This window comes from Anabrus simplex, chromosome 5 (assembly GCF_040414725.1).
Source record: "Anabrus simplex isolate iqAnaSimp1 chromosome 5, ASM4041472v1, whole genome shotgun sequence".
Taxonomy (NCBI): domain Eukaryota; kingdom Metazoa; phylum Arthropoda; class Insecta; order Orthoptera; family Tettigoniidae; genus Anabrus; species Anabrus simplex.
Genome location: NC_090269.1, coordinates 54,415,629 through 54,431,248, shown reverse-complemented (window position 1 = coordinate 54,431,248; position 15,620 = coordinate 54,415,629).

The window sequence follows — 15,620 nt, the reverse complement described above, 5'->3', positions numbered from 1 at the left end:
GGACATTCAAAGAGAATATGGTTAGCGTCGCCATTACTAATATTGGTACCGCACAAACAGTTTGTATCCTGCGTTAAATGGAAACGTGATCTATATTGTGGTGTAAGGGCATGATTAAACCTTAACCGGATGATATTAATAATATGTCGTCTAGTATAAGATCCTCGTAGAAACCAAGGTTTAACTAAAAGTGTTGGTTGTAAATGATAATAGAAGTTACCTTTGACTTGTGCAGTCTGTCGAAAAACATGCTGCCATTCTTGGCGTGCCTCCTGTCGGATAACAACTACATAATCAGAAGCGGGAACAATATTGTTGGTATTCGGAACAGGAAAACGAGAAGCTTGTTTTGCAAGACAATCTACTTTTTCATTGCCCTCAATACCGACATGACCTGGTACCCATACTAAAGTTAAGTAAATACCGACGTTATCAAGCATATAAAGGAGACTCTTGACATTGTATACATACCAATTATAGGATAACTCATACGAAACCAAAGATTGCAATGCACTCAGCGAATCCGTATAGATTGTAACTCTCGTATATCCCTGTCTCTGAACAAGAAGTAAGGCTTGCTGTATAGCGAATAACTCCGCTGTAAAAATTGAACAGTCACTAGGCAAGCCATATTGCTCTTTAACATTTTGAGAAGGTATATAATAAGCGGAACCAACTCCATTAATGTTCTTTGCCCCATCTGTAAAAATGTTTATGCTTCGTGAAATATTAGAAAATTTCACTCTTTTAACAGGACAAATCTCGGTCCCCTGCAGACAAGTAACGTTAGTAGAGCCATTACGGATAGGCCATATTATGTGAGGCTTATAATAAGAAACCTGATAGGGTAAGGTATAGGGCATTAAATTAACACTGTGTATTAAGGTACACTGTTTCGACTTCAATGTATTAAAAGCATGAAACAGTACAGGCAATCTGCGTAAACCCTGCCGCCGTACAGAATAATACTCCGAAAGTAACTGTAACTTCGGGAGTAAAGGATGACTTGTTAAAGAAAACTTTTTAAGTAAATATGTCGTCGCAAGGATTTTTCTACGTACTTGTAAGGGAGCTTCGCAGGATTCGACTAAAAGTGCATTGGTAGGTGTGGACTTTAAAGCTCCAATACAGGAGCGAAGTGCTTTATATTGGCAAGTGTTAAGAATATTCAAGTTAGTATTCGATGCCAAGTCAAAATTATGCGATCCGTAGTCCAATATCGAGCGAATAGTGGCTTTGTACAAAGATAGCGCCACAACGGGATCTGCCCCCCAATGCCTACGGGTTACAGCTTGTATTACCTGAATATACCTTTCACTCTTCGAACGCAAATATAAAAAATGATGCTTCCATGTAAGTTTTTGATCGAGAAATAACCCAAGATATTTATGGTGACTAACCACTGGTATTTCATACTGATCAAAAACAAGTGGTGAACGGTCATAGGTTCGGTGATGTGTAAATATCATCGCTCGACATTTCGCTATGGAAAGATTTAACCCATGGGCCTCTAACCATATTCGAGCTTCATGAAGCGTATAACTAATACGTTGTCTGCAGAGCTGTAAATCTTCATTTGTATAATAGAGCAAGAAATCATCAGCATACGCCTGTAGTCGAGCATGACGTAAAATGACCGTTTCGAAGTCTTTCATGAAAAGAGCGAAAAGAATACCACTCAGAATATCGCCCTGTGGCAACCCATTACTTACCTGTCGTGGTGGGATGGTATAAGGGGTCGATTTAAATCGGAGGGTTCGATAAGTCAGTAGTCGTCTGAGAATGATAATAAATCCCTCAGGAATCTGAAGAGTTGCAAGTTTTTCCCATAAGATGTTCAAAGGCACGGAATCATAGGCTCGTTGAATATCAAGGAAAACCGCTATAGTACTATGTTTTCTATGACGAGCTAATAGTAAATCGATAACAAAACTATTAAATGCATCAGCTGTACTGCGTCCCTTAAAAAAGGCATATTGATATCGAGGCGTCAAGTTGTAGTATTCTAAGACCCATATGATTCTTCGAGGTAAAATCTTTAGAAAGACTTTACGGAGGCACGAACCAAGGACGATACCGCGATAATTACTAACCTCAGTGGGTAACTGCTTATTTTTAAGAATGGGAATTAGAAAAAAGTCATTCCAACTAACAGGTGTATTATGATCGCGAAAAATATCATTATACCTGTCTAATAAGGCCTGCTTTGCTCTAATAGGTAATAATTTGAGCATTTGATATGATACATTATCTGGACCTGGGGAGGAATTTGAGCACGAATGGAGTACTGCCTCGAATTCCTGATAATCGCATGGTTGTAGCAATACGGAAAAACGTGCGGCTATTGGGTCTTGGGAATGAACATACTGTGGAACAACAAAATCGGGCGTCTCTTTAAGAAGAAACTCAGATAATACCTGACCTGGGATGGTCTTGGCAGGGGAATGCTGCGTAACTCGTGTGATTGCCCTGATAGCATTCCACAAATCTGCAAGGGGAACCTGACGCGTGAAGGACGATATAAACTCCCTCCAAGCGACACGACGTTTTTGATGAAAAATGCGACGAGTGTGTGCTATGTGTCGTTTGAGCCGGAAATAATTTTCAGGTGTTGCGTGCTGCCTATACTGTCGAAAAAGTACTTTGCGGGTTTGAATCAGCAAATGACAGTCCTCGTCCCACCATTTAACAAGCGCAGGTTTCCTAGAAGATAAAGGGGGTGAAACGATGATGGGGTGGTGAATAGTAATATAATCTGTTAAAATCTGCAGTAAAGTGTGATAGGAAAAATCATTTTCCGGAATTTTTTGCAACGCATCTTCAATGTAAGCGGTATATATTTGCGGTTTAAATCTCCTCAAAGATCGAATCATGGTATTTTGTAATGTGTGCTGCGGTGGAGGAAAGGGTCTGCCGACACCATAAGAAATAACAATAGGGAAATGATCACTGGAATAAGTATCACTCAAAGTATGCCATGTAGTGATAGACGCCATATTTCGCATACACAGTGTTAAATCTACTGCACTAGGAGGGGCAGAAGGCGCAGTCAAACGCGTCGGAGAGCCATCATTCAAAATAACAAGAGCATGGTTATTTACTGCATTAAGGAACTGTGTACCGTGAGGGGTATCCAAATTTCCCCCCCACAGTGTGTGATGCAGATTAAAGTCCCCAAAGATAAACACATATGGTTCGGCAGTAAATTGTTGAAAGAATTGGTTCCATTGTCTCTCAGTAATGGAAATGTCAGGAGGACAGTAGATATTGACAAGTAAAATATGCATATAATATAATCCCATAACATATGTATGGGGTATGGCCTGAATATTCGAGTGAGTTCGATATGTCATAGACGAGTGGACCAAAAAGGCAACTCCACCGTAACCTGGGCCATCATTACGTAAAACTTTGTAATTAGGATACTTAATGCGAGTCTCAAGGTTAAACCAAGTTTCTTGTATAGCTAAAAAGTGAGGTACTGTTTCCTGAATTAATTTAAATAGCTCATGACGTTTGTTCATGAGACTTCTAGCGTTCCATTGAGTGATTCTGATCATAGAATTGAATAAAACTACAAACCCTGTCTCTTAACTGGAATACATTATGAGCTAACTCGGGGTGATCACCCAGTAATTGTACTAATTGCTGAAGAGATTGATAAAGACCACTTTGTAGATATTCTCGTTGCCTATGAAATGACGAAAGTGGTTGCGCCATTGAGGCGCTACTCGTGGCAACAGGTTCGTCCAAAGGTGCCGCCATCCGCAGGCTTGCGCCATTGGAAACGGGTGTAACTCTTGAAGCTGCCATCTCCATGCGGGGAATCTCCCGAACCAAATTTTGATAACCTTCCTTATCATATCCTGGGGCTGGTACTGGTCTCGGTGATTTTAAAATTACTTGTGTGAATTTTCTCTTACGGGGATTCGACTGTGTAGGAGTCTGCTCCTCCTCTGTTAAAGGGGGAAAATTTTGAGAATTGTCTACTACATGATATTCACTAGGTTGGACTTTTTGTACAGCGTCCTTGAACGATAAGTTCTGCTGGCTCATTATCTTTTTAATGTGAACTTGCTGTTGGTGAGTTGGACAGGCAACATCCCCAGTTGAATGGGTACCGCGACAATGCACGCATTGAAGGAAAGTTTCCGTACAGTTCGCTGTAGTATGGTGTAATGCACATTTCCCACACCGGGGACCTGTCGCTCTGCAATGCTTATCAACGTGACCGTACCGCTGGCATTTCTTACAGATGATGGGAGCAAAAACATATGGCTCCACCTCTAAATGCACTTGATATAAGGACACATACTGGGGAAGTTTCTGAGCTCGAAAAACCACTTTTATAGATCCAGTAGGGACATACTGTGTTCCGTCGTCATTAACAATTCGACGATTCAAACGCTTTACAGATTTGATAGTAGCAGAAGACTTTAAGTGCTTTAAAATAGCATCCTCTGTCAAGGTCTTCTCTACTCCCCTTATAACTCCTACCCGCAATACATTAGAACTAGGTATGTATGCACGTAACTTAAGCTCAACCAATAGAGGGTGTTTCAAAAATGAATTTGCCTCTACGGCATATACAAATTCTATTTGTACCCTATTGCGTCCCTTGCGGGCCACTGATTTTATGCCGGGAATATTTTTCTCATAGAAAATTCTTCCCAAGGTCATAGGATGAATGTTACCAACATTGCCTGTTGCTGTGGACTCCACAAAAATAATGAAAGGTCCATAATGAGTACTAGGATAAAGTTCCTGCGACTCAGTCTTCGAAATCGAAGCACCAGTCTCGTTATGTACCACCTCATTGGGTGTATTCGATTTATTCACTGTACTACGATTCTCACTGGAACTATCATCCTCATCCTGATCCATTTGAACTGTCTCTTCCCTAGCAACTGTAAGGGTTGAAGGATCAGGAGACTCCTCGCCACCACTCTGCTCCCCCATTACGTACAAATTACACTCGTAGAATAACTACTCAATACCGTCCACGCGACCTCTTCACAGCGACTGTCCACTCAACTGCACACTATCACTGCTAAGAGAGAACGTGATCCTTCTATACTGCCTGCTCTATGCGAGCCTTTTTGCGACCACGCTGCGACAAAATTTCTCCGCTAGATGGCAGACATAGACGCACAATGTTCTAAACTTATTCTAATGACGACAGCCTACAAAACACTATGCAGTATGGTCATATGTTTACTTAATATCGTAAATTACATCAGTAATATCAAATATCGGCAATATTACGTGTATGAAGTCGCAGTTGGCCTCTTTATGCACAATTTAAAGATTTTCCTGGACGAAGGTTTGGAGTGGTACCGTAATCAAATACAGTAGAGACAATACACGACACTGAGCGAGATATCGAGGGACAGCTATTGGAGCTCGCTCTAGCGGATAGACCTGAACGGTACTGATTCTGTCATAAGAGCACGTGTATTTTTTTGTGAAGTTTTTGGTGTTATTTATGCGTTTTCAGTGAGTTGACATAATTAAATAGTAGCGTGTGTCATTCCTTGATATCTCCTCTCAACATGAGGGGAAAGGTATGTGCTGTGTTTGGCTGCAGTAATTACGAAGTAGAGAAAAATGCGCGCTCGTTCTTCAGGTTCCCTCGTGACAAGAACACGTAAGTAATATTGTGTTTGCATATATATTCTTCCAGTGAGAGAGATTTTTATAGTACTTCATAATCTTCTGACCTGCTCGACCCATGTTTTAACGGGCTTAAAATATAATACGCATATTTTATTGTATAGTGCAGCAGTTAACCTTCAATACCGATGTGTTGTTGTAGGTGTGATCTGTGGGTTTTGAAATGTCACAGAAGCGATTTGGATAAAGTGTACAAGAAAGAAGGGACGTTACGCTTGTATAAGAATTATAAGATCTGTTCAGATTATTTCCAGGCCAGCGACTTTAAAAATCCTCGACTATACAGCCAAGGGTATGTTATATTTTTACTCTAATTGTACGTAAATATTCCTCAAAGCATCACTATCGACAACATTTTCAAACTTTTCTTTCTTTTATCCCTCTTCTCAGATTAAAGCCGGGATTTTATATATTTTCATTCTGTTAGTAGGCTTCATGTTTAAGAGGAAAATTGTCCAGCTATTAAATGTTAATTCATTGCATCATATGTGTAAGGAATGTGCCGATATTTTTATTGACAAATGTCTTAATGTGATGATACATTGTTTTTAAATGAGGAAAAAAGACAAATCCAACCGTAAGATTTCAGGCAGGTATGCTAAAGCTAAAAAAGTAATGCATAAATGAAAGATCAAGCCATTTCACAGCAGTGCATTTCACACCTTGTCTATATGTCTAATTTCAGTCTTTGAATAATAACCTTTTAAATAATTCTTCATTCATTTATCCAGAATTGCTTTAGCAACTTCGAAGTTAATATCTCAATACCACTTTCTTTCTAGACGTAATTTATTTATCCATTTCCGTATATACACTTCCATTGATATTTGAATTTAGCGCGATTTGTTCAGGTCAAGTCACTAGGAGCGCCACCGTCGAATTGTCTCCCATTTTAGCAAGGCGAAATCCGTAAGTGTCGTGTATTGTCTCTACTGTATTTGCCGTAATTTTGTGTTCTTGCCAAAGCAATAACAAATAATAGACGTCTTACGAACTTGGTTAGGATAATATCACTAACAGTTTGCTGATGTTCTTTGACCTCACACGGTAACAAAACACATTCTGAAAGGATTTTTTCTTGCTATTTGTTTTACGTCACAACGACACAGATAGGTCTTATGGCGAAGATGGGATAGGAAAGGCCTAGGAATGGGAAGGAAGCGGCCGTGGCCTTAATTAAGGTACAGCCCCAGCATTTGCCTGGTGTGAAAATGGGAAACCACGGAAAACCATCTTCAGGGCTGCCAACAGTATGCAAGCTCACAGTTGCGCGCTCCTAAACTCACGGCCAATTCGCCCGGTATTCTGAACGGGAAGACGTCGCAAGTCCTCGTATTACGCAAGTACGTTTGAAGAACTTCGACAATAGGGTACAGCAGCTTAAACGAACTCCAGCAGATGTTTCACCAGAGCAACAAAACAAGGTTTTGGGTATCGAACTCCTCCTCTGTCCTGATGCACAATCAGTTCCATTTAGCGGTGTCGAAGCTCTAGGCAGTGAGATGTTGCTGACACAAATGTCACACTCCATCCTCTCTTCAACAACACGAACCTAGAACCCACAAATTAGGATTTGATTTCCTGTTTCTAGTATGATTGGAAAGTTATCGTCTGGATATCTGAGGTTGTCCAAAATGTCTGAACATTAAGACGTTTGTTTTGTGATTGTCCGTCACAATTCATACCACAAGGAATCCAATATCCTCCACGGCTTTCATCATCTTCTGAAAAAAATCCGCAGCCTGTTTCCAGTTATTCGACCGGGTCAGGAATGGACTGAATGAAGCCCCCATCTAGCAGCGAGTATAGAAATTGTGTCGGCTGCCGAAGCCTGTCGCACTCCTCTGGAGCAATGAGTGATGAATGACAGATGAAATGAAATGATATTCGAGAGTGTTGCTGGAATGAAATATGACAGGGAAAACCGGAGTATCCGGAGAAAAACCTGTCCCGCCTCCGCTTGGTCCAGCACAAATCTCACATGGAGTGACCAGGATTTGAAACACAGAACCCAGCGGTGAGAGGCCGGCGCGCTGCCGCCTGAGCCGCGGAGGCTCCATCACCTTCTGTAATAAGGTGTAAAGGAACAGATGCGAGAGTAATCTGAGGATATCCGATTACTTCCTTTATTAGATCATTGCCTAGATAAAGCCGATAGACGCTTTTCTCTTAATCCCTGCTAGACGGTATTTCATGGAGTCGTATCTTTTCTGGCCGCGAACCACCTTGCCGAGATTGGCAAAATGGTACACAACAGTTGAATATTTCGGCGAAAGAATCTGAAGTTTCAGTTCTACGAAAAATATACCTTGCACAAACGAAAAAAAAACCAGGTACCAACACCTTAAAATCATTTTTGAAATATCTATAAGCATAGCATGATTAATTCATTTGACAGTTCTATACAAAATATCTCTTGTACAAACGGAAGTGACCTCACACGTTTACTCATTGTACGAAATAACTCAGGTTTTCACACACATTCATGCACCAATAACACAGTGCTATACCCACACTGACAGCGAAGATCGTGCGTCTACTGCTGCACTCTTACGGCGACTTGGAGAAATATTGGTAGTCGTGACTTCCTGAGTTAAACTAGTGGCATAGAGCAGGCAGTATAAGAAGATCAAGACGGCGGTGCTTCAAGCATACAAATCAAGGGGGTGACACTTCATAGGGAGCGTCCGAAGCAGTTCCCAGATGGGCCCCTCAATCTCCGCCAACTAGTGAAAACTAAAATTCTCTTATAGAGGGTTAATTTAGAAGGCAGTGGTTGGCATTACACATTCAGTTGCGCGGTACAGCAAATTCAAAACACAACACTGTTATCGTTGCGCGTGAAGGGAACTTGGTCGTACGGTAAGTAATAGTGCTCGTTACACGAAAATTTGTTGAGATTCTTTCGCATTGAACGAGATTTTTGATCCAGTTCTTTGAGAGTATGGAGTGAAATTACAACTATACGCGTTCTTAGTGTGAAGAAATAGTATTATGATCATGAACGTATTTCACATTGAACTACCTAGCTGTTGCGAGTAAACGTGTGTGTGATTGTGCTTCTTACCTGCTGTTTGGAATAAAATTCAAAATATAAACTGTGTGCATTATGCTGTGTTTTACTTCTTCCTTTCCTTCTCCTGTTTTCCATTCCCATGAATAAAACTCGTGGGAAGGGTTTAACGAACGAGCGAAAGAATGAGGTTGCGTTAGATCGTGATTTAGGCAAATACGGTATGGGCGTTTTGGGGTTTTATATGAACTGCATTAACATTTTCAGTAATCAATGTTGCATTTATTATTTAATAGATGTAAATGTACATTAAAATGCGAACGGTGAAACAACGATACAAGCTAGCATTACAGCAGTATTGCCAACATACAAATACGGTAATTGCAATTTGCTTCTCAAGTAAAAGACACGAGAGAATCTTTAGATACAACTTTCCTACCGAAATGCAATCATTATCTCTATCACAATTAAAATTTTAACAAAGTAACAACTGTTATTATCAAGTTTATTACGAGGTATTATCGTGGTATTTATTTCCATATGTTGGCGTTGATACAGGGGCCACTATAGCTTAGTTTTAACTCCGTACCCAATAACTACACCGTTTGGTAACATTAAAGCCCCATTCACAAAGCAAACGTAACGTAACGTAAACTTAAAATTAAGGTTAACTTAGAAGTTAGCGGCCATCTTATCTAACGGAACCATTCACAATGCGCCGACGTAAACTTAACTGCGAGTCCGTAAAATTAAGGGATTGCAAACTCCAAGCTCTTGCGGTTAATTTTACGTTAACTTTAAGAACCAGCCAATCAGAGCAGAGGTAAACATTGTGGTTTGTGCACGATATAATGACTTCTTTCGACAAAACGCTTGTACTGTACTTCTCTTTCAAAATAATCGTTGTGTGTATGTATGATAGAAGGAAAAAGAATTACAAATACGCTGTACCGAAAAAGTAATAGGTGGAAATAAATATCTTCTGGCAATGAAATCTGACGGTAAATGGGGGGAGACAAGCTCGCAGCTCTGGCGAACGGACGAGACAATCCCTGTCATAAATAAAACAGTGTCCCTGTATATTTCTTAACATTATGACAGACTACTAGTTTACGAAAACGGTATCATCCAAACAAATAGATCCAAACATCTCATCGGGGTGTGATAGATAGGGGCATAGATGTCGACAAAGGAGACCTTACATTTCTTTTTATTAGAAAAGGGGAAGCAAATCGTAAGAAATGCGAACAGTTCAGGTTTCATCCGCATGTCCAAAACGAACTGATGAGGGTCATTTCTTACAGTAGATTACCGAAATCGCCTTGAGATAACCTCCTTTGATTCAAGGGATGAACCCATTTTCTGCATCGTTGTTAGATCGCCTTTTCAGGTACCGTAGGCCTGCACAGCTCCCAGGAGCAAAGCAATATAGGTTTGAAGTAATATGAATTCCGCTACCACGTTGTTTGATTCCGTCGAGGTATTGAAATATAAAACTGCGAGATAGGCTAGCCCAAAACCCGACTTCCGTGCTAAATAACATGGCAGTGTTTTGATTGGCTGCTGTGTACTCTTTACGTTAATGTTACGTTCCTCCATTGTGAATACCACAAATGTTACGTTAATTTTACGATTGCGTTACGTCGTTAAGTTAACGGTTACGTTTGCATTGTGAATGAGGCTTGAAAAAAAGGAACGCAGTGCAATGCTTCTTCTTCTTCTTCTACTTATTGATATTTGGTTGGGCTCTGTATTTAACTAACACCCAGTTCAATACTTTATAAATGAAACACTTTCGAACACTCAGAAACATTTAGGTATGGTGACTAATAAATACTTTATCTCACAGGTGTTAAAACTGGGGAATCTGGGAACCACTTATTTATGATCATGTATGGATTGAACCGTAGGACTATTCACAAAGTACTTTAGTACAAAGATCACGGGTATGGGTGAAAATCTACATCTTGTGGGTATAAGGGTAATGGACGTAGGAGTAAGCACGTGGACACAAGGTACTATATCTTCAAGCCGAAGTGACCCATCTTGGCGTCTTCTACTTTGACATGCGGAACGGGTCTACAATTGGGAAGGACAGAGAATAGAACACAACAACTAAAGGATCTAGTATTAAGGATGGGATAACACAAATAGAGGGTTGTAATGTAGATATTGCGCAAAGTGTAATGAAAGCTTACCAATGACGTGTGATATGACGAACGACATGTTACCCTAAACCGTACCTACCAAAGAGCATCTTACCTACCAAAGAGAATTTACCTACTGAATCTGGATCTTTCTAACAAAAGAACAACGCAGTATTACATATATATGTGCTAGAGTCGACAAATGACAATAGTAATGCGAACATTGTGCTCAGTTTCTGCTAGAGTTGTATAATAACAAAACTTAAAGAAATCCTAAGTAGGCATAGTCGAGAGTGTTATGAAGACTTTGTAAGTGACACAACTATTAATGAAACGTTAACCTTATGGAATGTTTATAATATGATGTCCGTATCATCTAAAAATCTGTTTAATATGTATATTACCTCCATGGACGGATTGTAAACAAGACAAGCAACACTTGTTGGAAGCGGTATTCGTAAACGGATTAGACTTGCAATTAATCGTGTTCGAGCCTGAGTATATAACTGACACTGGAGAATGAGGTGATTTGCATCCGCCTCATTTGAACCACACTGACATGTCGGTTGGCTGACAATATTGAAACGATACTTTAACATGGGCGTAAGCGAATGGTTGAAACGTAGCCTAATAATAGTTATTATATGACGCCGTGTGTAAGTTGATCGTTGATACGAGTGTTGGATTGGCAGAGAGGTTTGGATACTGTAATAGAAGTTCCCTTTTATTCTTGCAGTGTCATTCCAGAAATGTTGCCATGTTGCTTTTTGATGTTTCTTGAGTAGTGGAATTAGATCGGTAACTGGAGTCATAAATGTCATTGGAGGGGTGTTGAGCAGTGATGCTTGTTTGGCAGCTTTATCCACTTTTTCATTACCGGGAATATTTTTATGAGCTGGAATCCATATAATTGTAATCTGAGTACCAGTAGTATGTAGGTCATATAATAGTTGCTTAACATTATAAACATACCAGTTCATCGTGAATTTAGAAGACTGGATCGATTGTAATGCTGATAGAGAATCTGTGAAGATATTAGCATTCGGGATTGCTTCGTTTTTTATATACAGGAGTGTTTGTCTGATCGCTATGAGTTCTGCAGTAAATATAGAGAAATCCGGATGGAGTTTATATAGTTCAATGTGGTGTATTCGTTCATAATAAAATGCTGCTTCTACCCCGCATGAATTCTTAGATCCGTCGGTATAGAAATTATGTCCAATTTTAGAGTACGATCAACGAAGTTTTTTCGAGGGTGTTGAACACATAGAGGATTTATACTGTAGGAATGCAAAAGTAGTAGGTAGTTGTAGCTTGACTAGTATCTGTGTAGTATTGTACTACCTCCTACAGTACCGTATAATGGGGAAGTTTGGCGCATCTTATGATATTGTTTGTTAATGTCGATACATATTGGAATACGGTTATTAGAGCAGGGGTTCTTTTGTCTCGTATATTATATGAATTGTATCTTTCATACAGTAGTTGGAGTTTCGGTACAATAGGATGAGAAGCTGTTAGGAAACTTCGTAGTAGGTACTTGGAAGTAAGGAACTGCCGACGTATATGGAGTGGCGGTTCTCCCGTTTCCACTTGCAGAGCATTCGTTGGTGTAGATTTTAATGCACCAAAACAAATACGTAATGCATGGTGTTGTATAGTATTTAGCTTATTCAGTGTTGCGGGATTAGCAATATCAGTGATATGAGCGCAATAATCTAATCTGGAGCGAATTGTAGCACAGTATACTGTCTTGGCTGTTGTAGCGTCTGCCTCCCATGATCGTCTTGTTATAGCTTTGAGGAGTTTTGTATAATTATCCGCCATATTTCTGAGGTACTGGATATGTCTAGTAAAGTTTAGTTTATTATCTAGGATGATGCCTAGATATTTATGATATGTATGTATCGGTATCTCATAGGAAGCCACTCTTAATGGTTCAGTGTTGTAGATCCGTTTCTGCGTAAAAATGAGTGTTGAACACTTAGTTGGAGATATTGATAAACCATGGACACTTAACCAGTTCTGTACTTCAAGCACGACTTTAGTAATAGTATTATGGGCACCATTAATATCCTTCCCTGATGTATATATGACTATCAATCAATCAATCAATCAATCAATCAATCAATCAATCAATCAATCAATCAATCAATCAATCAATCAATACTGATCTGCATTTAGAGTAAGATACGTGCATGTTGGAGTACAGGTTGTTCGAGGTTTGAGAGATATGAGGCAAATAATATGCCACTAAAAATATCGCCCTGTGGAATTCCATCTGTAGCCTGACGTGACATAGGTGGTGCATCAGGGTGTTTTATTATAAGCGTTCTATATGTATGGAGGTTTCGGAGTAGTGTGATGAACGGAGTAGGAATTCCTTTGGATGATAATGCGGCCCATAACATATGCAATGGGACGGAGTCAAACGCTCCCCGTATGTCCAGAAAGATGGCAATTGTGTGATATTTTCTTGTTTTAGCAAGTAATATGTCAGTTATTAGTATATTAATGGCATCTTGTGAACTGCAACCTTTAAAATAGGCATATTGGCATTTGGGAACTAATTCATGGTATTCTAGGTACCATAAAAAACGTTGTAGTATTATTTTTAAAAATGCTTTGCGTATACAAGAGGCTAATACAATTCCACGAATATTTTTGTGATTAGTCAACGGTAGCCGTGGTTTTGGAATAGGTATTAAGAAAAATTTATTCCAGTCGTCCGAAGGGATAGAGGTTTGTAGTATGTGATTGTAGTGATTAACAAGTGCTTGTAATGCCGGTTTGGGGAGTGCTTTTATCATCGTGTAATTAATGTAGTCCGGACAAGGTGTGGATGTGTTACATATTTGTAGCGTTGCTGTAAGTTCACGTAGGGTGATGTTCTGTAGCAAAACTGAAGATGATTGTGGAGAATCGTTACAATTAGGGACAAACTGTGGGACCACCGTATTGGGAGTTAATGAGTAAAGGAATTGTTCATAAATATCTGTCTGAACTAAAGGTCTAGTAATTTGTGTGGAGACACGCGCTAGTGCTCTAACCGCGTTCCATAATCTTGTTACGGATATATATTTATGGAAAGAAATGATAAATGCTTTCCAAGCTTTGCGTCCTTTTTGATGAAATATGCGACGTATTGTAGCAGTATGGCGTTTCAGGCGAATATAATTCACTAAGTTTAGTGTTTTCCGATAGATTTTAAAAAGGCGTTTTCTTTTAAGAATGAGGTGGTGACATTCATCATCCCACCATTTGAGGCCACCAATATTGTGGGAGTGTGCATTGGTGTTGGTTTAAATGGGTGATAACATTCGAGATATTGATATATAATGTGATAGAGCGTATTGTAATTAAACTCATCGACTGTATATTTTTCAATCTGTTTAGTATAAATACCTTGAACGTCTCGGGATCAAACTTATGTAAAGAGCGTGTTGTACTCATTACTTGACTGGACCATGGGGTTTCATTATAAATCCGGAACCTTGAGTTATAAATATTGGATAATGATCACTGTTATGTGTAACGCACAATGTACTCCAGGTAGTTGTGGATGCTATATTATAACTGCATAATGAAATATCCACTGCACTTGGAGGTGCTCCAGGGGGAGTTAGTCTGGTCGGTGACCCATCATTGAGAATGACTAGATTACTTCGCTGTATTGCGTTTAAGAAGTTAGTTCCCCTAGGTGTGTCTACTTGGGAACTCCAATGGGTATGGTGAATATTCATGTCCCCTAAAATAAGTAGCTGGTTTTGCTCATGGAATTATTGAAAAAATTGTTGCCATTGTCTATATGATATATATTGATCAGGTGGGCAATATATATTTATGACATGTATATTATTAATTATTATACCAAGTACATATATGTTAGGTATTTGATATTGGGGATCAAATAGCTGATATGTGAATGATTGATGTATTAAAAACGCTACTCTATCATTCCCCGGGCCATCTATGCGTTCAATCGGATAATAAGGTATAGAAAAGACATTGTCGGGCGCAAGCCATGTTTCTTCTAAGAGTACTATATCCGGTGATGTTTCTTTTATTAATATTCGCATTTCATGGTATCTATTCCGAATACTTCTAGCATTCCATTGAATTATCTTCATTGTCTTTAGTGAATAGGGACTGTAGGTTGCCGCAGACTTGTCCAATCATGGATAACATATTCGGTTGGTCCTTAATTAATGGGGGTAATAGCAACATGAGCGTACGTAAGCATTGTATGACTTGGTCTTTTTGCATATCATTTTGAGATGTCAAAGCTACTTCGTTTACAGTTTGCTGCGATAAGGGTTGTCGTGATGTAGTTGGGATCTGCTGAAGATGTGAAGGGGGGTGTTGCTGAGCTGGCATCGTTGCGTGCCGAGGAATTTGATAGTGCTGCAGCATTTGCACGTGCCCCAGACGATCATATCCGGGAGTCGGTTTGGGTGGCAAATCTTTAACAATAACCTGTGTAAACTTCCGCTTACGCGGAGCTTCAACATACGGTGTAGGCGCAGGAGTATGCAGGGGGGGGGGGAATTTTGAAGAGTGTCTTGTGGTGCTATGGTCTGTGGGTATAGACGCGAAGCAGCCTCAGAATAAGATACATTCTCTAGGCACATTAGTTTTTTGGTTTCAATTTGGCGTTTGTGTACCTCACATTCAGTCGCTCCTGATACATGTTGCTTATTACAGTGCAAACATTGTATTATATTACATAGACAATCAGCTGTCGCGTGGTTTAAGGCACAATTCTTGCATCTAAAAGTGGACTACTG